The sequence below is a fragment of the Schistocerca americana genome, chromosome 4 (genome assembly GCF_021461395.2).
Source record: "Schistocerca americana isolate TAMUIC-IGC-003095 chromosome 4, iqSchAmer2.1, whole genome shotgun sequence".
NCBI lineage: Eukaryota > Metazoa > Arthropoda > Insecta > Orthoptera > Acrididae > Schistocerca > Schistocerca americana.
Window position 1 is genome coordinate 262,387,989 of NC_060122.1, and position 26,613 is coordinate 262,414,601.

The following is a 26,613-nucleotide window of genomic DNA, read 5'->3' on the forward strand; positions in this document are numbered from 1 at the left end:
CTGCGGGAATCGTGAAGAAGGAGAGCCTGTGAAGGAAATTTGGGGTAAGTTCTAACTTATGGCTAGGACAACACACACACCCATGCCCAAGGGAAGACGTGAACCTCCGACGGGGGGAGCCGTGTGAACAGTGGCAAGGCGCCTTTGATCGCACGGCTACCCCGTGTGGCCTGTGGAGGAAGAGTAGGGATGTAAAGGTGTATAAGTTGGGTATTAACATGGGCCTCCATGGCGTCAGTGAAGGTCTTCTGGAGGAAGGACGAGGCATGTGTGTTTTCAGTGGGATGTTGAAGGGTAAGTGGGTGGCTTTCGACCTGGGTGGCAATGGATTCCTGGTAAGCATCTCAGTCGCCTTGGCGGTAGTCATGGACGAACTTTGGAGGGGTAGCAGGCTGGGGGCCGGAAATGGGGGACAAGCTGAGTAGATGGTGAAAAGGCGTGGGAGGTTGTCACTACCAATAGGGTTTAGGACTTGCACAGCGATACTACCAAGGAGATTGGGGGAACTTTCAGGATGGGTGTGTTGTGGGAGGGGGGGGGGGGGCGGAACAGGGTCGTCTTCGAGGGTAGCAAGGAACTGATGAACCCTCTAACTGCTGGCAGTGTCGCTGTTGTGGATGTTGAAGTCTTCAGCAACACGAAGGATGGGAAAGTGTGGTCAACATGAGAGATGAAGTCGTAGGGCAGAGGAGGTACTGAACAGTCATAGATTGTGGCACAGGTGACGGCGAAGAAAGTATTTGTACTATGACATTGAGTCTCCCGCGCTCGCGACATAAATGTCTGAAATCCATCACAGCTGCTCCACGTCTCCAATCTGTTTTTCTATCTGTGAGTGAACCTGGATTCTGGCCGTTCCATTTATCTTCCTGGTCTGGCTTCCACATACGTTTTTTTGCAGTTGATATTGTTGTAGTAGATTATATTCATTCTTACACACAGTTGATTTACATATCTTCGCTGAATCCGTCTAATTTAGTTTTTGGTTCCCCTATTTTTCTTCTATGTTAATTTATAAAACAATTTACTTCAGAGAATCAAATCTGCCCCTTCAGAATATCTACTGGGCACGAAGTGTTTCCTTATTTGGTGATCCTGCAGACGATACAGCTCTCCTTGTCTTATGTGCCACAGTGTTGCGCAATCTTAGTCATCGAAAATAAATCAGAATTTATTTCGTTCGCTGTACAAAACATATCTTTATAATATGTGCAGCAGTAATTCCAATGGAATCAAAAAACAACAGTGCCGTAAGTTCCACCTTATGATTTTAATACGTTAAGAAACTCTACATATCTCGCAACATTCTGTTTTTACTTGTTGTTATTTTCTGTCTTGCCGCAGCTACACAGCGATCACGACAATGTTATGAACCATTATTAACATCTATACTATGTGATGATGAATCGCTATGCTTGTTGAAACCGGTAACGGGAAAATAAAAATTCTACCAATACGAAGGACGACTGGTTGCCGCCATTTCTGAAAATCTTTGTTCATCAGGGTCGCAGTGTTCAACATCCAAAAGGGATAAAACGTTTTCTTTAGAATTTTTACTTGTTGTCTCATGGTATACATCCAATTACCCTTACGACTGCGTTGTGTTGAAAGACATTATACACAGAAAGAACCTGTCTATGTGAGCAAGAATCCACATTTTTTAATGTGCAAACTACCATGGCATCCACAACTTGAATGTACGGATAAAATGGTACAATGATTCTCCATGGTATATTGCTGAGGGAAATACTCGAGACCAATCTCCTGAACGGTACTGAATACTTTTCATAATCGATGTGTACCTAGAAAATCTTCGTATCTGATTCTTTACATCTCTTTCTTATAAGAGTCAATATATCAGACGGGAATTTAACATCCTCACAAAATTCGTATACCCCGAGTCCACGAACCCTGTACATCAAATTATTTGGTGAGCCGTCTGTTTTATGAGTCTGGAAGTAAATGTTATCAAGTAGTAAAGTGTACAGCAGTCACTCGCAATGATATTTATTGCATATCTAGATTTCGATCACAGTTTGGGCATCTTCAGTGCAGCAAATCAAAGTTAAAACATTAGACACTAGTATGTGCATATAGTCTCAACTGGACTATAGAAGGCCAGTGGTTGACTTCTCAACACTGAGTATGAAGTCAGCCACTGACATGAGTATTCCAGGTGTGACTAGGTGCACACAAAAGTGTTTTTAACGTTTTGAGTAACATTTACTGCATAGACGATGGCCAGAAAATGACCGCAATCTGGATATGCAGTAAACATCATAGCGACTTATGGCTGTAACCTTTACTACTTGAAATGAATCCAATCGCTGGTTACAATTGTTCCCATGTGGAAACAAATCTGAGTAAATTGTATGCCATATTGCGGAACCATAAGTCGTTTCTCACATTATTTTTCTAAAAACTCTTAGGTGAATAAAAAAAAGTTAGTTTTTCCATGCCTGAAGAATATTGCTGCTCCTCATCTGTTTACTTAATTGATGAATAACTGCTTCATTTGCTAAAAATGTATTCATTTTCTAGAGGAATCCGAATAATTTGCTGTGGGGAAGCAAAGTTGAATGAAGTAAACACCTTTTTAGCAGTTGGGGCAATTATTCTTCTACAAAAGAACGAAAATTATTTACAAAACGAAAATGTTCACGATGTTTGTTCCTTTCATGTAAGGAAAAATTATATGCAAGAGAAATCCATATGACAATGTAGTGCGACAAACACAGAAGGCCCAAGTGGACGCCACACACGAAGAGTCAGACGTGTTACTTGTTGATTATCATACCAAAGACCACGTCAGTAACAACCAATTCAGTGTGGAAGTTAAATCTTCCGTCTGACAGATATCCCAGAAATTAATTCGATTTTTACTTTAGTACACCTGGGTAAAAAGGTATCTTCATGTGCGTTATGGAGAGTTTATGTGAACTGAAGAGTTATTTGTAGTCATGGAGAAGTCGCCCAATCCCAATGAATGGCGACTTCTCATTGATTCTTCTAAGATTAGTCCTTATGCACAATGGAAACCATTATCCTGCTATCCCTCTTGCATATACTGCATATAGGAAGAAATCATGTGTCAGCATGAAGCTTGTGCTGAACAGTATAGAATATGATACCTATGAAGTCATTTATGTCGTGATCTGAAGGTGATTCTTAGGTTACAACTAGGATATACAAAGTTCTGTTGATCCCTTTGTGAGTGGGACTGAAAAAAATTACTTTTGAAAATAACGGCCACAGAGAGAAACTCTCACTGTTGGACGAAAAATGTAGTTAATCAACCCTTGTGAAGTCAGAGAATATTTATCGTCCATTACACGCCAAGCTGGGATAGATTATGAGTTTTGTCAGAGCAATGGATCGTACTGCCAAAGGTTTTGAGATCCTCAGAACCAGTTCCCCAGGATCAGTGGCGCCAAGATCAAAAAGACCATGTTTATTGGTACACAAATAAGGGAACTAATGAATGATCCTCTATTGGAAGAAAGTTTTAATGAAGCTGAGACAGCTGCATAGAGATCCTTCCAAAGCGTTGTAAAAATGCTTCCACGGATGAGGCTGATACCTGCGAAGAACTTCTTAGTCAGCTTATTGAGAACTATAGAAAACTAGGTCGTAATAAGTCTCTAAAACACCATTTCTTGCACTCTCCTCCAACCTTAGAGCAGTGCAAGTGAAGAACATGCTGAACGTATCCATCAGGAAATCTCTACGATGAAAATACATTAAAAGGTAAATGATGTCCTAGGGTGTTATCTGACTATTATTGGACTCACAAAAGAGACGGTTCTCAAGCTAGACGGCCATCCTGGTTTAGGTTTTCCGTGATTTCTATAGATCGCAATGCCGGGATGGTTCCTTTGAAATGGCACTACCGATTTCCTTCCCCATCCGAGCTTGTGCTCTGTCTCTGATGACCCCCTTGTCGACGGGACGTTAAACACTAATCTCCTCCTCTCCTCCTCGGGCTAGATACAGAAGAAAATCACAGAAATATACATATGGAAAAATGTAACTTCTTTCAGCACTAAATAAGTATATAACTTCTAAATCACTAGAAAAAATGTTAGAATTTTCGCATTATGGGATTATTGTAGCGTGATCCGGTTTAATTGTTAAAAACCATTCAAAAGCCCAGAAGGCGCGAAATATTGTTTATTTAACACAGCCGGTTTGAAGAATATTAGTTGTCATGCTCAGGTCTAGTACATAAAACTCAGCACATTATAAACGTCTGTCATCGCTAAAATACTTAAAAACGACACAGTACTTTGTCCAGAAGGCAATGTCGATACACATATTGCTCACAGATGCTTGTTACATGATACAAATAACGTACAGAATAGCACATTTGTTTACATAAGCTTGACACATCTATATGTATAGGGACATGCCCTTTTGGAAAAGGTGCTGTGCGTTTTTAGCGATGAAAGCGATTATAATGTGCTGAGTTATATCCAGTTGACACTTGTGCATGAGGTTCAGTGTAAAATGAACGTGTGTCACTACAAAAAAAGGTTTAAGGCCGGAAGGTGACAGCTAAGACTGTTGAAACCGTTTGTCTCGAATAAAAGTAGATTTCGTGCGGTCTTGGTTTTTCTTAGTGGCTTTTAACACCAGACGAAACTCGCCTTTCAATTTCCTTAACGTAAAAAATGTTTAATTTTGTTGCCAAGCGTATATACAGCATATGAACTATTTCCAACATCAAACCTACTGTTCACTTAAGAGGACGGTGTTGCATCGTCGCGAAGCTGATACGAAAGGGGCACAGCGGAATATAGCTTTCTACCCACTCTGTGTAGTTCACGTGTATTTAAAAAAAGAAAAACAAATCTTTCACAAACACAGAGTAATTACAGGTTCTATTTCTCTACGGAGAGTGCAGGAAGAACACAAAGAAAAACAACTAGATGAGTTGCAAGCAAAAATATTTCCTGATACATAGTGGTCATAGTGTTCAGCAAGAACAATAATAGAGCGCATACGAAATGAACAATTTTTGGGAATGCACTGGAATGTTTCGGAGAAGTCGTCTCACTTGCAGCGAGGAGAGCGAAAGAAATAGATGTTCAGGTAGCTGTGTCTCGTAATACATATGTTAGCTCTAGAGAAACTGCAATTTCCTCTGAGATAACTCAGTCCAGCTTTGTGATTCTTGAGTTTCTCCCGGCGTATTTGATAGTCAAAATATCCACGGGTGTGCTGCCGGTCTATAGTGTCCAACGGGCACAATATTTCGGCGATCATACATGTCGCCATCATCAGGTGAACTGATGGACTGAGCTCCTGTGAACGCGCCCCGCGGACGGCGGAGGGAGCGCGCCGCGGGCGGAGGGTATTTAAATCGGCCGCCGCCGCGACCGAACCCAGTTCCCTCTGAGCTGCCATAGCGTACGGATCTCCGTGCCGGCACGTTCACAGGAGCTCGGTCCATCAGTTCACCTGATGATGGCGACATGTATGATCGCCGAAATATTGTGCCCGTTGGACACTATAGACCGGCAGCACACCCGTGGATATTCAGTCCAGCTTTGTTCGCATTTTGGCACATACAGCTACCATTCGTATTACTTGTCACTTCAGGAGCAGGTTACCTAGTAGAACCGATCCAAGCGTTTCGCGTTTTGTCGTCCGGTTGTGATGTGATGTGAGGACATTAGGGGCTTTCTTTAAGGAATTCTTTTTACTAATGAAGCAACTTTTACAAATCATGGGAAAATAATATAAATAGTGTATGTTATTCACTCCTCTGAGAATCCGCACCAGCTGTGTCAGGTTGAACATCTGAGGTAGTGGAGTATGAACGTCTCGTGTGGCGTTATTGGGGGCTATCTAACTGGTCTTTGCTCATTTGAAGAAATCTTGGTAGGTCAGAAACACGCAGTTTTTCCGGCTGTAGTACTACTAACCCTCCTAGAAGAAGAAGGCAAAAGGCTCATAAAACGCACCACTTTCAGCAATCTTCTGGGTTTACTAAAAATTAATCTTCATTATCTAAATGTAATGATAAAAAAACCTGTTCTCTATGAAAACTTCGAAAATAAATCTCCATCAGTTTAAGAGATATAATACAATAGCTGGTGAGGTGAAAAGTTGTACAATTTATAAGGAAGTCTTCTAATTTCTACCATTGGTATTATGAACTACACCACCAAACATGTTCTCAATTATAGTAAGAAATATAGAAATTCGGTCAGTATGAGCAATATATATTTTAATTTCTAATGTACCGGCCAACAAATCTGAAACCTTAAGGGGGGACAGTAATGAAAAACACACATTATTTCAATATGCACCAAATCCACAGTTTTGAAGATATGGCAATGAGATTTTGTACCATCCGTTACATGAAATTTACTGTTAAGTTCCTTGAAGTATATATATCTAACTCTGTTACGGAATTTATAAATTTTACTTTCAAAAAATAATATATATAATTTTTCCTCAGAAATCAAGAGATTGCATCAAAATTTTCTTTGGCTACTCTCTTTGCATATAGTCAGATTCTCCAATGAGTTTTTTTTAATACATCAGACAGGAGAAGTTTAATAAATTTAATTGTAATTCTGTAAGTATTATATCAAATTCATACTAAATTCCAAGCACTTTGCCTTCTATGCCAGCTTATACTCAGAAATTTCAAAATTTACTCTCGAGATAACATTTGTTGTGGTTACAGAATTAAATGCACAAATTTTCGTCGATCAAGCCCTCATACATTCTGTGAAAGAGGTACATAACTTTTGAGAAACATAATTTTTCAGAAATGCCTTTTAAATTTCCAAATAACGTTTTTTCTTATATCACCTCCTCAGAACTCCCCAGATATGTACTCTGGATCCTCTTTCAATTCATGGCTTCTCTTCTGGTTTCTTGTTTAATTCTCCTTTCCTTTACCAGGTCTTCAAATGACTTTACAGCTGCAAGGAGACACTGTAAAGCTACTTTTCTCAAGATCTATTGAGTGAAATTTCCTATATTAAAGCTCATTCTCTCTAATACCTTCATCCCCTATTCCTTACCATCATTAAATAGAAGAACTGTATCATAAGCTGCAATTTTGATGACTCTAGCATTTGAAAATATGGTTTAGAGTATTGTTTCAAGATAAGTGACTTTTATTTCGATTCTAAGTTTTGAACACACTTTTTCAGAAGATCAAAATCTGCCAGAAACCTGACGACATCCGGGATACAATTTGGAAGTCTTGCCTTGTGAATCTATAGGTGTTATCCCTCTCAGCCTGTCGATATTTACACCAGCTAATGTTGCGCAGATGATGTGGTGTTTATTTGTTGACACCATATGGAAATAAGTTGCTCATACCGCACGTTTCGTTTCACTTACCGTCCGCCTTCGTAGCGCAGCGGCAGCGCTACCGCCTACCATGCCAGGGGGCCCGGGCTCGATTCCCGACAGGGGCTGGGTGTTGTTTGTCCTTCATCATCATGTTCATCAATACTTGCAATACGGCGGCCGAACCCCGAAGGATATACTGCGACTGATAAATGCCATACGATCATTTCATTTCATGTCACTACAGTTAATAGATTCTGTGTGATAGCTTTGGAATAATACACCTCTTTGTGAGGCTGTGGTGGGTGTACATCAGTACCCTTTGCATCTTCCAGCGGAACAGAGTCACGGATGATCTATAAAACAACAGAGTATATATCACAACTTTGTAGATGTATCCTGTGCAAGTTTCAAAGTAGTCCACGGAATCGTTCTTCACAGAGACAATACTGAATTGGTTCTTAAAAAGCTGACGTGGCAGGAAGTCGCGTCACATATTTAATTACTTTTCAGGCAGTCGGGTGCGATTTTATCACTCAAACTTTGGAAACTTATTGCCTATGAGACCTACTAATAAATAAAAAACAAAGGGAAAATTGATGTTTTCGGTCAATTTCATGAACTTCACCCCTAAATGCATATTCACCATGTATTAGGCTTCTTTTGGACTTTAACTGAATAGTTACACCATTAGCTACTCATTCAGGTTTGAAACTATTACAATACAATCCTTTTTCCTCTCTCTTACTTTCACACACCGGTTTGGAACCACACAAAGATTTGAGAAATTTAATCTTTCTTTTTGTTGTAGAGTTGTGATACGGTAGATATGTTAGAGGCCTGCTGTAACTCTCTTAATACGGGTTTGTTTTGTGGATGTTGAAGGATTCAGGAGTGCAGAATTTCTGTTGGTTTGTCTTGGTTTTCGTGATGGTTATTGACCTGTCTGCCCCCTCATTTCCTCTCATTCATATGTAGCTTCTGAGCCTAGCCTGGATTTAGTCACCACGAACTCTGAATCGGGAAAAATGTGTGCATCCAGTGACTATCATTCAGTTTTCGAAAACCCCATGAAGGCGTTTTATAGGGTCACAGCCGTGCCATAACGCTCTCCAAACAGCTGAGGCATCCTTGCCGACTAATATTGTTGTCAGAGTTTGTGCGAAGCCATTTGCCAGCTGCTTGGTTGTAATAAGCTGCAAGTGGCTTTTAAAATTTAAATGTCTAGTGGGTGCAGTCTGAGATTCGTGTGCTTGCTTGCAGGAAAGCAATGCAATGTCATACTAGATGAATTTATAGCGTGCAGATGATTTTGGGAGTGTGACATGTCTGCCTAATATTAGTGACTGCTTGCTGTTAGAACCAGATTTTGCACTTTCGATGAAATGCTCCGTCCGCTGAAACACAAATTCGCTAGTTATTCAACCAGTGACACAGAAAATCTGGTGCCAAGTGGAACTTAAGGTTTTAATCCTCTCAAGTACTAGCATTATAGGCACATACACCGCAGAAGCAGTTAATTCGCCCCTCTTTCTGTGCCAGCTGCAGCCCCCATTTGGTGTTTCAATCTTCTTATAACGATCTTTCGACGATTCTGTTTTTGGATAGGCTCGTTTTGTTCATATTGAATATCTGTATAGCCTGAAAAAACTTGAAAAAATTCTTGACAGCTTCTCTGTTGAAGCGAAATGCTCTAGGTGCAGAAGTATCTGCAGGATGTCACAGAGAATTCATCATACCGAGACTTAAAGCTATAACACCGTGGTTTACCTGCCATCCGGTTTATAAATCCATTTGCTATCCCATTTTCTTTTGCCAAGGATAGCCTTTAGGAGTCAAGTTCGAGAATATCGAAACACGTGAGATTCAGGTGGCAGAATGTGACGCACTACTTCGCCCACAAGCTCCACGGTTAGGTCTGTACAGCGTCGAAATTTCTTCAACCTATCACGATCTTCCACATATTTAATATGTAGCCTCCTGTTCAAACAGGTTTTTGAACCGCTGGAAGTTCTGAATATTTCGTTTATGCCGGCATCGCTACTTCGGGAAGTATCTATTGCCCCTTCATGTCTTCTTGGGGCCGTAAACAATATTATTAGTTTCTCCCATTTGAAAAAAGAAAATAATTTTGTAAGACAAGTGCCAACCTAACAATAATCTTAATGGCATTATAGTGAGTGATTCTCTCTTACTACGCTATAGCGGCTCCACTAAGTAAAAGACCACGGGAACACGTTCTCATTCCGGCCAAAATGCCGATAAATGTTGTTCTTCAACCTTTTAAATTACCAGACTGTCAAATAATTTGTCTTGTGATTATGTGCTTCAATAAAACGAAATGGGACATGAAATGCAGTAATAAATTATTTGAAAATTTTAGTTATAGTTTTAACCCAGTATAAATATTCCATGAATTATTAGATCAAATCAACTATTAAAAATGTATATGAAGGTGATTTTAAAATGTACAAGTATGGTATATAAGGAAAGCAGAGGTAGAATTTCTAAGACGACGCCATGTTTCTGTAGCGCTCTTTATACTGCACAGAGGTTAGGATGATTTCCATTTTTTTAAGCGCTATACTATGAATGAATAGGTAAAGTCGTATGCTGTGTGAACTATAAACTGGCTTAACAAACAAGAAAGAGTGCAGATGCTTGGCTTCACAAACAAATATTTGCATCCTTTGACCACAAAATAAGCTTGGACCACTCCAAGCCAGAACTTGAAGCCATGTATCGAACTGGTGACGTACAACAGCTAAATACAACCTAATACATATTCTGTCCTACAGGTGTCATCACCATGCATATTGTTTGTGAGATACGTTAGTCATACAATTTATAAGACTCCTCCATATTTCCAGGCTCATTACTCGCATGTGGCTAGGATGGCCCTTACCCGTGTCTTTACTAGTCGCGAGATAGGACGTGAATGCCTCATTATTTGTAATACACGTTCGCCTGATTCGACTCCATTAGACGTTTCCTCTGTGTTAATTTCAAAAACATATTCACTGCTCACATTAGATGACCCAAGAGACTATAGAAAATATGATTATAGCTTCACAATTTGGTCCCTACAACTGTTCCCAGCAATCTAACAAAGTAGTTTCCTAATGTGTACTTTCAGCTATTGATCTGGCGAGGCCGTGCTGTGGTCGAACAAGGAACACCTTGAATCCGAGGTCGCAAAAGGCCAGTGATGTATACAGCACTCGACGCCCTACATATTATCTACCATGCAGGTGCGATATTGGCTGCTAATGGTAAATGGGGGCGATGTTGGAGGTATCCAGTGTGAGCACAGAATGAGGCTACAGAGCGTAGTTGAACTACTTTCTGGACGAGTAACTCGCAACAGCGCAACATACCTAGTGCTGTTAATAGAAAGCAGAGCAATGGCAACGGTGAACAAAGCAAACCTGGCATTAAAACTATAATGACGTTTGCCGAAGTTGACATTTCGCCAGAAAAAGAACATAATAAATTTTTTATTGTGACAAATAAGTAGCAGATGAAACATTAACGTTTCTGCATAATGAATCAGTGGAATGTGTGGTGTCATATACGCTCGAAGGATGGACAATGTACATGAGAAATACAATGGTGACTATACGTGCTTATGAAAGTGGAAGTAATATTGAATCAGGAGTCTAGACATGTACTTCATCATCCTTGACGAACAGGGAGACACAATTCCCGTCTCCAGTCAAATATAGTAAAGGATAATCGTTGTACAAGGAGCGGTTACAAAAGATAATTATGTACATGGAAGATCATCCGCAGCATTGTAAAAAACAGTTATGAACAGGTTTCGAATAATTTCGCAGCAATATGACTGTGTAGTCCACAAAAAAGCTATGGATATTCAGGGGAGGACAAGGCGCACTATTTACAGAAATTGGTGTTTTGACGTTCCGAGGAAGCTCGATACGATTTACTGGATGTGCATGACAGTGATCTATTACGTTATGCACATAGAAGTGCGAGCGACATATATTACAGTACTTTCAGGGGAAGCAGTTGATGCTCGCATTATAACACTAGTGTCTGTATGTCACTCTTTCCTAGCAACCGAACCTTTAGTCCCGTCACGGGAAAAGCCACATAGAACACTAACGTGCAGTGAAACAATTTAATGTTATCCTCTGAAAGAATTTAGAATTTTAATCGCGCGTGTGTCTAATGGACAAAGGTATGGGACCATAGTCTTGAATATGGTGAAATTAACAGAAAAACTATACGGACTATAACCCTGGAAGTTAATGAAAGTGGTAAAATCGTAAGTGAGTAGAAAAAATGAACGGTCGCCAGCCCAATTAGGAACGTTAATTTGGAAATATATGTTTAAGAAAAATGAATATTGGTTATTGAAGTTACTTTCGCTGATATTTCCCTTAGAATAGCACGCAGGATACAAACTGATACCGTGCACTCTGAACTGTGTGTAGCAGCAGTCACCAATAACGCACACTCAAGTGAATTATAGGAAGCAAATTTGCACCAAGCTAATACTAATGACAGCTACACTCAAGATCGTTACTTAATCAAATACTGAAATGTTACTACATGAAGTATAGAACTAAATTGGGACTTGAGGGGCTTTTATCTTAACTGACATGAAAAAAACATATAAAGGTGAATAATATCATAAATACACTGTTTGCACTTCTCTACATGTATCAGTTTTCCTTAGCAACAGTAGTAGTTAATTTTTTTTCTAATAGGTAGAGAATATTATGGGGACCCATAAACTAGTATAGTTTCACTAGTCAATGCTCTTTGATTATTACAGTAGAAAAGACTAATTCAAACAGCTAATCATTCACTTCACTTGCAGTAGTTCATAATTTACTTTGCAACACAGTTAAATTCAACAATTGACTTAGTTAACTTGATAAAAGGAACCATTCATGATAGAAATCAAAACCACACTATTTTTAAAATTAGATTAACTTATTTGCCTTTTTATCAACTGTGAAGCAGGTATTCTAGACAATAATGTTTGCACAATCTTACACTGTAATCGTACAAAACTCTATTTGGTAATAAATTAAGGATACTTTAGCAAAAGCCTATCCAACTTCACTTTTGTGGTTTTAACTTTAACATTTACTACCCATTTTATATTAGACAAAAAATCACTTTTAAACACCTGAATGCACTAATTCTTCATTTAAATCAGAGAACTCGGTTTTAGTAGCACTGTGGTGAGGACCCTGTATAGGTTCGTGATCAGGATAAAAAAAAGGGTTCGGGACACGGATTTACAACGTTGTGATTATTATTAAAACCACACACAAATTAACTGGTCCATGCCCATATACATTACAGAATGTATGAAGTTAGTGATGCACTGGCGAAGATTGGTGGCAAGCGACATAACGGCTAACTGTACTCACGGTTCTTGATGTTCGAATGCTCTATGAAATCTCTTCTTGGCGTCGGGTTTTCAACATCTTGGAGCCATTCCTTTATGCCGAGAATACCAAATAATAGCCGGATCCACGTCCGAGGCAAATCTTTAATAAAGCAGCTTCCAATTTCTCTTAGCACCGTCGAAGTGTACCGTGTTGGGACTAGCCACATGCTGCGTACCGTTCATAGCAAAGAGCAGCTCATTTCGACCGCCAAAACCACCTTTTACATCGCGCCATTCCACTTCCGTTGCGGGGGGACTTCCTGCAGCTTTTACATGTTACAAATACAGAAGCCCTAAGTATGAACCAGCTTTCAAGGAACATTTTATTTCTCTGAACATACACGTATTATAATAATTTATCACGAACATTTTCTTTTGTTTTTTTCATCTGTACATTACAAAACATATCAAGAAGTTTAAATAGATCAGAATACACACTCCATAGTTACAGATACACAGTTACATAATATAAACCTGCTTCTTATCGATGTAAGTATTACAGCATATCTTCAAACACTGCCACAGAATTGGAAGACGTAAGGTAAAGAAATTTAAAACAAAGTTGAACATGATGATGCATAGAAAACTGCGGAACCGGGCAGAAAATTTGTAGATGAGATAAACTTACCCATTCTTTCAGGAAGGAATTTGTTTTCAACTCCGACCAGTCGAGATTTGAAGAGGAAATGCATATGAAAGCAACCGTGAAAATTAGAGACACCGAGAGAGTAATATTAAGACCAGCAACGTCAATGCCTTAGTGCATTGGTATACAATTATGCGGGCTGTTAATCTAGATGGTAAATTAGCTGGAAAGTTATTTATTGTGCTGCGAGAAGTTGAAGGTGTTCTGCTTCTTACGATTATTTCTCGTGTGCCTGATCTTGCGAGGTCAGTATAGAATATTTACATTACAACAAACAAGAATGGGAAAACGGGCGGAAGAGAACCACATTTATGGTATGAGCGCTGCCTTTGGCAAATAATTGGTCAAAATAAGTTTCTTTTGCTTCATTTGTGGTCTGCGTACAAAAAATTATTCTTATGTAGAGCAAACTATCCCTCTTGGAAAGTATCTGACGTTGCAATTCACACCACCTGGTACCACTGGACAGATTGAGTCTGTTGATATTTGTTTCTTCCGTGCGTATGAAACAGACTGTCGCATTATCTCCAGCTACTTCTTAAAGGATAGCCAATTTCTCGATAAGCTCCACAACAGACTGTTTCGCATTGGGCTACATGCCGTTTCCTTCGATCAGTTCTCGTAACTCTGTAACACCAATATGATTATACATCCATTCTTTAAGAGTGGATACCTAGCCGAACTTGCTGCGCGGTTTATAACTTCTTTTAGTTCGACTCCGATCTTAATGATTCGAACCTTTGTGATCACTCTAGCGCGCTATTCTTCATTCGGTGTTCGTGGTGCAAGTTGATGGTTTGTTTTGGGCATTTCTTGAACGTCGACGATGCCCAGTAATACGTACATCCCATAGAAAATTGACGTCTCAACCACCCGGACACTTATTTTATGTTGCCCTCCATCCTGTCATAACTGTCAACATAAAGCTTTCAAAACAGTCTTACTAAAGACTGAACATGTGTTCTCATACACAAGGGGTTCCTCCTAAGGTACTAAGAGACACGTCCGCGGGACAAGCTGTGTCATTTCGATCTACATTGTCCTCGGGGTTATTAAATTACTCCTGGAAATTTACATGGCATTTATAAGTCCCATATAACCTACGGTGTGTTGTTACTAACGACCCCGTAGGATAGAGACATTAGACTGAAAGCATTTCCCTTCCTTACAAATCTCATTTATTTTTACAGGCATTTGCAAAAGAGGTTTCGGAACCTCGCTAGAGTTCAACAACTGTCTGGCTCTTCTGTAGCATTTTCGTATGTACTCACGTGTTACGAAAGTCTGCATTGCAATTAGTATTCATTTCGCTAAATGATTAAGTGTTCTGGATAGACACGTGCCGATTAATGTGACACTTAAACGCAAAACAGAATTTCAAGTTGTAGTTCAGGCATAAAAGTACCTAGTGATTTTGTTTCTTCTAAAAAAGGTATTTAGTAAACAATGCTTTGAGACAGACTGTAAGATGCGAGAAAGCTCGATGTTCGTGGTTAGACATTTAACCTGTGGTCAAGCGGTAGCGTCTTTGATTAGTAATCAAAACATACTTGGTCCTGGGTTATAACTCTGCCAGTGCTTAAATTCTGAATGTACGTCAGCAACAATTGCCGCCGAAGACTTCTGGCGCAAGAAATCAGCCACTCATCAACTGCCATGACAAAGAGGGCGTAGGAGCAGACAGAGGGTCAGGGCAACTCTATGGCGCTTGGAATGGGAAGCTGCCTCTAAATGCTGGAGAAACAGCAAAATCAACGGCATGAGTACGCAGAAGGCATTAGAAACCACAGCATTAAAGACATTTAACGTGAATTTACAGGACATGTGGCCTGTAACTGGGAAAGTATTATGATGATCTCTCCATTGGGAAAAGATTTCGGATCTTCGGAAGCGGACTGCCAAGGGGGAGGTGACCATCAGAAAATGTTTGAATGTCTGACGAAAGGGTACAGTTGTACGAGACGGGGCGAGGAATATAAGACGTTTGAACGCGATAGAGAGGCTATAAAATATGAAAAGGGAAATGCAGAGGTTCAGTATGTATACAGTGAGGGTCAGTGAAGAGGACTGGAAAAAAGACTAATTCTGGTCAAATAATTGTAAGGTAATACCAAACGCATCAGATAATCGTGTAGCTGAAGTAGGCTCCCTTATGAATAGGAAAGTACGGCAATGAGTGAGTTAGCGCGAACAATTCGCTGACACGGTTATACCTTCTCAAAATCGATAGCAAACCAACACCGGAAACGACAGTTCAGGTATACATACCAACGTCGCTGTCAGAAGATGGAAAGACAGAGGAAGTATATGATGATACTGAACGAGTGGCTCAGCACGTAAGGGTAATGAAAAGCTATTAGTTATAGTGGATTGCAACGCGTTTGTAGGGGAAGATGTAGAAGAAGGGGGTACGGGACAATACTGACTTAGCATTAGGAATGAGTGAAGAGAAAGACTAATTGAGTTTTGCAATAAATTTCAGATGATAATAGTGAATGCTCTGTTCAAGAACCACAAGAGGAGGAGAGATACTTGCAAAATGCCAGAAGTTGCGGGAAAATTTCCGTTACATTACATCATTAAGTTAGATTACATTTCGAAATCAGATAGTGGATTCTAAGGCGTACCCAGGAACAAATAGTGACAGCACACAATTTAGTGGTGAAGAAGAGTGGGCTGAAATTAAGAGACAAGTCAGGAAGAGACAATGCGCAAAGGAAAGAGAAACGGAAGGACTAAGAAATGAAGAGCTACACTTCCAGTTCTTTGAGGCTATAGATACTACGATAAGGAACAGCTCAATAGAGAAACTAACTGAAGAGGAATAGTCATCTCTAAAAAGAGGAGTCATAGGAGCTTAAAAAAAAACAAGTAAAATGAACTGGACTAGGAAGAAACTGTAGGTGACTGAAAAAATACTTCAGCTGGTCGATAAAAGAAGGAAGTACAAAAATATTCATGGAAATTGAGGAATACAGGAATACAAATCACGTAGGAATGAAATAAGTAGGATGTTCAGGGAAGTGACTGCATGAAGTAGGTGAAGAAATCGAAACAAAAATGATTGCTGGAAACTGGCTCAGGTTGTAGGAAAGTCAAAACAACATTCTGTGAAGTTAAAATAAAGGGTGGTAACATTAAGAGTGCAGTGATAATACCGGTGTCAAGTTCAGAGGAGAGAGCAGATAGGTGGGAAGAGAACATTGAAGGCCTCTATGAGGGGGAAGACTTGTATGATGACGTGATAGAAAAGGAAACAGGAGACATGTAGAAGAAATATGTGACCCAGTATTAGACTCAGAATTTAAAAGAGCGTTGGAGGTGTTACGATCGAATAAGACAGAAGGAATAACCAAGATTCCATCACAGTTTCTAAAAGCACTGGGAGTAGTGACAACAAAACGATTGTTCACTTTGACTTGGGTGTTTAGAATGTATGAGCAATATACCGTCAGACTTTTGGAGTAATATCATCCACACAACTCCGTTGACTGCAAGAGCCGACACGTGTGAGATGTCTCGCACAGTCAGCTTAAAAATTTATGCGTCCGAACTTCTAACAAGAATAGTACAGTGAAGAATGGAAAAGAAAATTTGGGGTGTTAGCCGACGATCAGTTCGGCTTTAGGATAGATAAAGGTTCCAGAGACGCAATTCTGACGTAGCAAAAATGGTTCAAATGGCTCTGAGTACTATGGGACTTAACAGCTGAGGTCATCAGTCCCCTAGAACTTAGAAGTACTTAAACCTAACTAACCTAAGGACATCACACACATCCATGCCCGAGGCAAGATTCGAACCTGCGACCGTAGCAGTCGCGCGGTTCCGGACTGAAGCGCTTAGAACCGCTCGGCTGCCGCGGCCGGCGGACGTAGCAGGTGATAACGGAAGCAATACTAAAGAAAAATCATTACACGTTCATAGGATCTGAGGACCTGGAGAATGCGTTCGAAACTGTCAAATGGTGCAAGATGTTCGAAATCCTGAGAAAAATAGGGGCAATCCACAGGGAAAGACGTGTAAGATACAATATGTGCAACAGCCAAGGGGGAACAATAAGAGTGGAAGACCAAGAACGAAGTGCTCAGATTAGAAAGGGGGTAAGACGTAGATTCTTTCAGTGACTAGGAGCTACGCAGTGCAAACCGTCACCTCTCCGTCGACGGGATGGTCCGTAGTCCATCAGTTTTATATCAGTTACATACATAGCCACCGCCAGCTACGTCATCGTATTTCGGCCTATCGGACGCTCACACACATACACACACAGTGCGTCGAATCCGAAGCAAGCGATTTCACCCTTCTCATGACGGACATTCGGGGTAACAGCACTTACGTCTGAACCTTCACACAGGAGTGTGGAATCTGTGGTTTCCAAAAGAGAAACGCCTTCTCTAGCACCGGTGAAGAGTCAGCAGTCGCAGCCACAGTCGCCTCGCGACGAGCGCTCCACTTTGCGGAATCGAATTGATTTCTGTCCAATTAAACTAATGGCGAGCTCGCGCTAAATCTCGCGTATCAAGAAGTAATTAATTTCTTTCTTCCGGGCCAGAGTTCATTTTTCTCGATTACGCGCGCCGCGAGGTAGACCGCCCTGCGGGCTTAATTAATGTTTGCCACCGACCTCGGCGCCGCCGATACTTCACAACAAGTGGCTGCTACAGACTTATGTCCGCGCGGGACTTTTTTATTTCCCTCCCCAGCCTTCCACCGCCTCTCTCCCGCGCTCTCTCTGTCTGTCTGTCTCTCTTTACTCCATCCTCTTTCCGCGGCTTCTGTGCTTCGCGAGGGACTTGTCACAAAATTACTCCGGCAGATGGAAAAGCGAATCGAGAGCCCCCCCCCCCCCCCCCCCCAACGGCTCACTGAGGCAAACGAGCCGGTAGCAGAGGCCTCACGGGGTCTTGTGGTTACCAGATTCGGCTGGAAGGCTAGGGGAAGATGGAGAAAAAAACTTGATTCCCTAATGGGTCGTTCCACATCTCATTCCAGTCTCATCGACCTCTTGTGGCTTACCTGTCGCCTTGTCCTGTCGGATTACAGTTTAAAATGCATTTATAGCTACCCATTTCAGCGCCTCTCATCACGGTTGTGCTAACTGGGATACCCGCATATACTCTTTGAGTGATTGCATGGTGCCGGACACAGCGAGAAAGATTTATAATGACGGAATGTATTTTTACTACCAGAAACTGGTTGTCAAGGGGATCAGAAACTAAATCTGGTCGTACCTCAGCAACTGAATATATTCCGGCGTCTTATGTCAAACACAATTCTATTCGAACTGTTTCATGTAGCGTTAGTAGATGACAATATTGCCTGTCATCTTCCTGAGGTAGCATCCAGTGCAAAGAGGTTAAACCCTTTGATACAACGTACCACCGTTGGTTATTCAGCGTTTAAAAAAAAGAAAAAAAAAGCAACTTACATGTGAGTAAGACTTGTGCTCTGAGGCTTCTACACCAATTAAATCATTAATATAGATCACAATAATAATTTCGTGAGGCTTATTAGCCTTGTGCCAGTCTTTCTATAGGAAATCACTTTGGCGAATTGCGTGCCTGTACCTACGCCAGTTATCCAACAGGGAAAAATGTACGTGAGGTGTTTCAGGTGAAATTCCACATGTTGCTTCTGGCGACTGCTCACATCGTTGAAAGGTGAAGGCTGAAAACTCCATAGTCCGAACGAGATTAGATCCTGCTTCATTTTGATTTATACTGGATTCTCGGCATTTGGTACAAGTTTACAAGTTCATCGTTTACTTCACTCAAAGACCCCATTGGAGAACGATAAGCGGATGATTTTCAATCTCTCTTAGTGATATTCTCATTTTTCGAAAAATTCTTCATTTTCTCCCCGAAGGCCTTCTTTTTCTTTCTTCGGTCCACTTTGTTCGCTGTAGTTTTGATAAAAAACTTCCACTCATGAATTTTCCTTCTGAATGTATCCCTGTCTGATGTTTTTGCTCCGAGAACTTTTGCTTTTGTCAAATCCTTAACTTCAGTTATCCGAGGTATCGATGCTTCAAGGGATGTCACATAGTCCAATAGACGTTTAGCTAGTCCGTTTCCACGTAATCTGTCTAGGTGTTCATAGAACTTCATTCGTCTCTTTCTGACGTCAGTTTCTATGTTTGATACTTTTCCTCTCGTCTCGATGGTTTGCAGTCTGTACCCATCTTGTGTGTATCGTATTCCCAGAATTTTTCTAATTACCTTTTGCAGTACTTTCTTAATTTATTGTAAATCTATTTTTCTATTCGAATGGAGTGTTTCATTTGCATATTTCACTGTCGGTTTGATTACAGTGTTGCAGTGTCTGTTTTTAGTGCCTTTTGACAGGCGTTTTTCGTTATACAAATTTAAAACAAGTCCGGACACTTTCTTCATTTTATGCAATCTGTTTTTTCGGCAATTTTTCAAATCCTATTGGTTCAGTAACTTCATCGAGGTACTTAGAAGCGTTTGAATCAGTTGAATTCACCATAATTTGTTTTAAGTTTTGGAATACCTAACTTGGAACATATGAATTAAATCTTCTCAAAGGAGATTTGCAGGTCAACCTTCTCTGCACATTCTTTGAAGGTCTCAATTTGTTTCACTACTGTTTCTTCACTGTCGGATAGAATAGTCAGGTCATCTGCAAACACTCTTCATAGCTAGGCTGGCTTCCAAAAGTTTTGTTTGCTGCACTCCGTTTCTCATTCTTCCATTACTTTGTCTAAAACTATGTTGAATAATAGTGGCGAGACCCCATCTGCTTGTCTTACACCTGTTTTAACTAAGAATGGTTCCGAAATTTCATCTACGAATTTAATTTTTGATTTGGTTCCTGACAGCGTTTGCTCGGTCAGTTTTCGAGTTTTGGTGTCAAGTCCATGTTCCTCTAGAATATTGTATAGATATTGTCTGTCTATAGAATCGTATGCTTTTTTGAAATCTAGAGGAGCCAACCTGCTGACCGATAAGTTGAGCAACACGGTACCCCACTAAGCAGATATGTGTTTCGATACTTCTTCTTTATGTTTTGCTGAGTGAGTTTGCGGGTATCAAAGTACGTGTCCATAACTTTTGACTGAAACGACTTAGAAGCATAAATTATTTTCATCTTAGAATGTGAAATAAATTTCAAATTGAATCTTTGCCTGTTCCTGAGAAAAAAGGGTCTTAAAAGTCGCTCAGAGATACAAACAGCTGGACAACAAACTAATCTTATAACGGTTCCTTTTTTACCCTGAGGTACAGAACCCTAACAAAGATCTAATTTTAACTCGTTGCAATGACAAATCATACATTTGTTCACATGATGAAAAGGAGAGGTTCTGTGCTACCACTGGTACTAGAAATACCTCTGACTATATTTTAACGATCCGTTTACATTTGATTCTTTCCTTATTCTCCCCTAAGACAGTAATTTAAAAGGTGAAAGTAGAGTGTGAATCGCAAATATTTGCTGAGCGATGCGTCAAGAATTACAAGTGGGCAAAGACTGTTTCATTAATTGTTCTGGAGAGTCTGTATCGTGCAAGAACGACCGAGTCGCCACCCAGATGTACTCTCCAGACAAGGTAGTATTGAAACATCCCCTTAGAAAAATTAAAAATGACAGTGCTGGTAAACCTCTACGTTATTTGATTTTCACACAGCTGTGCAAAACTGAACGTACTCAGACATTTCTCTCTTTACTTATTCTGATCGTCACTAAACTGACACACAATATCTTTAACGCAACGCAGTCTGACTTTCAATAATCTCTACAAAAGAATGGCCCTGACTAACGATAACCTATACCTGTCATGAATCACTTACCTCACAAAAATCTTCGTTATTCGAACTACTGCAATACAGCGTGCGCCAATACTGCCAGCTAAATAAAAGATTCTAACTACTGAAGGCACTAACTACTGAAAGGTACAGTTGGCAAATGAAATATTTTGATGGAGAACAAACAATGTGCTTACCTTAATAGTGTTCAAAAGTCATAATACATATATCAGTTCATGATATCCGGTCTTACAAATTTCGTTTTCCTGACGGACACACGCCCAGATCGTCCGCTCTCAAAACTCCGCCATCTCTTTCCCCACATCCACCACTGCTGGCGGCTCACCTCCAACTGCGCAACGTTACGCGCTGTTCACATCCAACTACCCAACACTACAATAGCAAATATTCCAACTATGCAAACCAGCCACAGACTACACACAGCTCAGTCAGTGATTTTCATACAGAGCGCTACGTGGCGTTACCAACATAATAACCTAAACAGCCTACGTACACTATCTGGACGGAGAGTTCAAAAGCAGTGGAGGTGAGGAACAATGAGCCAGTCAACATCGATTTTACAGATGCTTGTGCTGTGAAAGATGGTTGATTCAAACTGTAGGGTGAAGACAAAAACATGGGAGAACCTAAACCACAATACATTACCATGTCTAATAGGGAGCACGAAAATCGGCATTCAAAACGGCTTCATCGCCTCGTATTAGGTAAACGTAGGTCCTCTATGGGTTTGAAGGGAATCTTATACTATTCTTCCAAAATCTGTGGTACGTTCAGGTAACCATGATGAAGGTGGATAGCGAGTACACCTTGTTCTTCATAGTAGACCATAAAGGCCCAATAAAATTGAGATCTTGCGGCTGTGGTGACCAGAAGAAATACGACAGTTCATCCTCGTCCTCACAAAATCAGATGAGGACGATGCGAGTTGTGTGAATGACGGCACTGCCATCTTGGAACATAACATCAATACTGGGCAAAAAATGTTGTACCAGAGGACAGAGTTGATCAACCAAAACGGTTACATATTTCTCAGCAGTGATGCGACCTTGCAGAGTAACCATAGGGCCATGTAATACCGCTACATGGCTGCCCACGTCAGCGAACTCCCGCCATGTTTTACTCTTGGGACGTCAACTCAGCCAGAAGCTGGAAACAGTGTGAAGCAAAACTCATGCGGCATATAATTTTCTTCCATTACTCCACAGTCCAGACTTTATGGCTTTCTCAGAACGTGTTCCTGTTATGATTAGTTACATTAATGGTCGTGGGTCAGCAGTTCGAGCTCACCGCGCTTCCCTATTTATGGGGCTGCTTCGTATCACTTTGGTGCTGACGGTGTTCGCGAATGCGATGTTCAGTTCTGAAGTGACATCTGTAGCTGTTGGCCGAGGGGTTCTAGGCGCTACAGTCTGGAACCACGCGACCGCTCCGGTCGCAGGTTCGAATCCTGCCTCGAGCATGGGTGTGTGTAATGTCCTTGGGTTAGTTAGGTTTAAGTAGTTCTAAGTTCTAGGGGACTGATGACCTCAGAAGTTAAGTCCCATAGTGCTCAAAGCCATTTCTGTAGCTGTTGTCCCCTTAGCTTTTGCTACGATTCTCTTTGGTCACTGTCTGTTACGATGACTCAACACACATTTTCTTCCGCGATCTTGCATGGCGTATGACGCTTTTGCGCTTTCGCTGTATGTGCTATATGTTGTGGCGTAGCATGACAGCCACGCCACGGAAGTAGCCGAAAGGCACGCGTTTAGTTCACGCAGGCAAGAGATAGGTCTGTAACAGGATACGTAATGAATGCTATAAAGAAAAGTACGTAGCTTCTGCAATACTTAACTTTAATCCATCCTTGGTACATCGCTATTGACGATATAAGTGAGACTCTTTAGATACATGCAATGTTACTAATGGCGCCTTGCTAGGTCGTAGCCATTGACTTAGCTGAAGGCTATTCTAACTATCTGCTCTGCAAATGAGCGAGGCTTCGTCAGTGTGCATCGCTAGCTACGTCGTCCGTACAACTGGGGCGAGTGCTATTCCGTATCTCGAGACCTGCCTTGTGGTGGTGCTCGGCCTGCGATCACACAGTGGCGACACGCGGGTCCGACATGTACTAATGGACCGCGGCCGATTTAAAACTACCATCTAGCAAGTGTGGTGTCTGGCGGTGACACCACATTCCACCCCCGCAAATCGGCGAACGGTCGTGTTATAAGGCTTCCGCCCGCCGTGGGGTGGACCCCATGTTGACGTATGCGATGAGGTGGGGAGCCTAACAACAGGCGAGGCTGTGTCACCCGCACCCGGCCATTCGGTCCGAGGGGAGCTAGGAAACGCCTGAAAACCTAGTCCAGGGTGCACATCAACATGCGGTGTATGCGCCCGTAAAGAGACAGGAGGGGCCGAAGGGTCGACCTCCACTGCGTCGGGGTACCAGACGCGCGAAGACGCCATGTGGTCCGGAGCGGGCAAGAGTTCCATGGCGGAGGACGGCTGGTCACGGGAAGCGATCTGCGGCGCGTGACCCAGGGAGGCGCTTGGCGGCTGCAACGAAGCGTCCACTGCGGGCGGCGCCGGCTGGAGGACAGGCGGCGGCGGCGGCGCGTCGCCATGGGGCAAAATGGAAGGCATCGTCGGTAACACCTGGGGATGAGGCGAGCCAGTAGATGGGTCCCCAGGGCGCTGACCGGACGGCACCGTCGCTGAAAGCAGACGGGGAGCGGCAGAACCCGTGCGACGACAGAGGCGCAGCTGATTGAGATGCCGACGCACCTCACCAGAGGTCCCCAAAACCAAATACATCGCGCGGCCGAGGCAGCGAAGAATGCGCCCTGCGAGCCAACGCCGTGAACTTCGATAGTTGCGATAGAATACAACGTCACCTGGAGCAAAAGCAGAAGTCTGCCGCTGCACAGGAACCTGATGCGGCGGGTGCAGCAAAGACATCAAGGTTCGATAAGGACGACCGTGGAGCAACTCAGCCGGCGAGCTACCATCTCGGGGCTGAGAGCGATACGATGACAAAAAAGCAACAACGCGTCCTCCCAAGAATGCGACTCTTTCAACTTCAACATCTGTGACTTGAAAGTCCGGACCAATCGTTCAGCGGCACCGTTTGACTGAGGCGAAAACGGCGCGGATGTCAGATGTTGAATACCATTGGCCTTGCAGAAAGACTGAAATTCTGCAGACATGAATTGTGGGCCATTGTCGGAAACAATAGTCTGCGGAAGACTTTCAATGCAAAAGATAGCAGACAACGCTTGGATGGTGGCAGATGACGTCGTGGAAGACATCCGGGCAACAAAAGGAAAATTACTGAAGGCATCTACCAGAACCAACCATCGAGCATTCCAGAATGGACCAGCAAAATCGATGTGCAAGCGTTGCCAAGGGGAAGTGGCTTTTGGCCATGCAAAGACTTTCCGCGGCAGTGCGGACTGTTGTTCGGCACACGCCATGCAAGAAGAACACATATTCGTAATCGCAGCATCGATTCCGAACCAAGTACAGTGCTGACGAGCAAGTTGTTTCGTTCGCACTATACCCCAATGCCCTTGGTGAAGAAGCCGTAAAACAGAGGACTGTAACGAACATGGGACCACGACTCTGGACTGATCATTCTCAGAACGCAACAACAAAACACCACGCCGAACAAAAAGTCTCTCCTTGTGAGCAAAAAATCGGCGAACCAGCGGATCCTCGATCCGCGACTTTGACAAGGGCCATTGCGTAGCAACAAAACGCAAAACGGTAGCAAGGACAGGGTCAGCAGCTGTGGCCGTAGCTACACGACGAAAATCAATCGGAAACGATTCGACCACTTCATCAGTTTCCAAATCAATGAACATGCAAGCAAGTTCGGAAGAATCGAATGCTCTATCCTCAGCAACAGGCAAACGGGACAACGCATCGGCGTTTCCGTGCTTAGCAGTGGACCGATACAAGATATATTAGCGGTACTGCGAGAGGAAAATAGACCAGCGAATGAATTTCTGCGCCATACGCGGAGGTACAGGCTTGTTCGGATGAAAAAGCGACGTCAAAGGTTTGGTCTGTGATGATGGTAAAGTGACGACCATACAAGAAATCATGGAACTTAGTAACACCAAACACGAGAGCCAAAGCTTCTTTCTCTATCTGTGAATAATTTCTTTGCACAGACGAGAGCAATTTGCACGCAAAGGCAATAGGGCGATCATGCGACCCATCTCTGTACGCAAGCACAGCACCAATCCCGAAATCGGATGCATCTACCGTCAACAAAAGGGGTTTCTGGGGATCGAATGGCGTAAGGCAAGTATTTGAAAGCAACGCCGATTTCAACTGGCGAAAGGCGCGTTCGCATTCCGTCGTCCAGATGAACGGAACACCTGTACGGCGTAAGCGATGAAGCGGAGCTGAAATGGAAGAGGGATTGCGCACATTCACTCACACCTTGTGATTCTAAATCGTGTAATGTTCTTGCAACCTCATCACGCAATGCGTGAGGAACATTGCGCGCTCTGAAAAATTTCGGTTGCACGTTGACTTTCAGTTCCAAATGTGCTTCATAGTTCTGAGCGCAACCTAAGCCCGGTGCAAAAATGTCTGCAAATTCTTCACACAGACGAGAAACACTGTCTGAAGGCACAGTCTGATTCACTGATAGGACCTGATTTACAATAGACAAGTTAAACAATTGAAATAAATCTAAACCAAACAAGTTCACTGCAGTAGAAGAATGAAGAACATAAAATGACACAAGTTTTGTTTGTCCCTTATATGTTGCAAGAAGGCTGCACTGTCCTAACAAAGGGATTTGCTGTCCTGAATAACTATTTAACTGAACATTTGTGGCACGCAACGGAGGTTTGCCCAGTTGTTTGTACGTGTCGTGATTGAGCAATGAAACTGCAGCTCCGGTATCGATCTGGAATGGTATGACCTTGCCATTAAAGTCCAAATCTACAAAAAGTTTATTGTCCTGCTGACGACTAGAGCGACCGTCTCGTGCAATTTGAACTGACACTGGTACAGAAGCACTTGCGACGTGACGGGATTTCCGGCGACGTCGACGCACACTTTGTGTGGGACGAACACAGTCACTGTTAGAGAACGTGGCACTGGACGGAGTGGAATTAACTACATGAATGTCCATGGGTGAAGGTTCACGAGCCTGAGTAGTCTTGGTTCGAATCCGGCGTGAAGCAAAGGGCCTGGAATGGTTGTGATTGTCTGATCTGAGCTTTTTCTGGCAAACACTTTGAACATGTCCTTTCTTATTCCAGAAAAAGCAAATAGCTTGGCGTGACGGGCAATTTTCACACAAATGTCCAGTAGCACACCGCGTGCATGATTTCACTGCATTTGTATGCTGGCACGGCACACCTGGTTTAGAGCGTGGCAGCAGCTGCGTGGACGTGCGCGAGGCCGGTTTACCGGTCCGTGCAGCGCGCCCG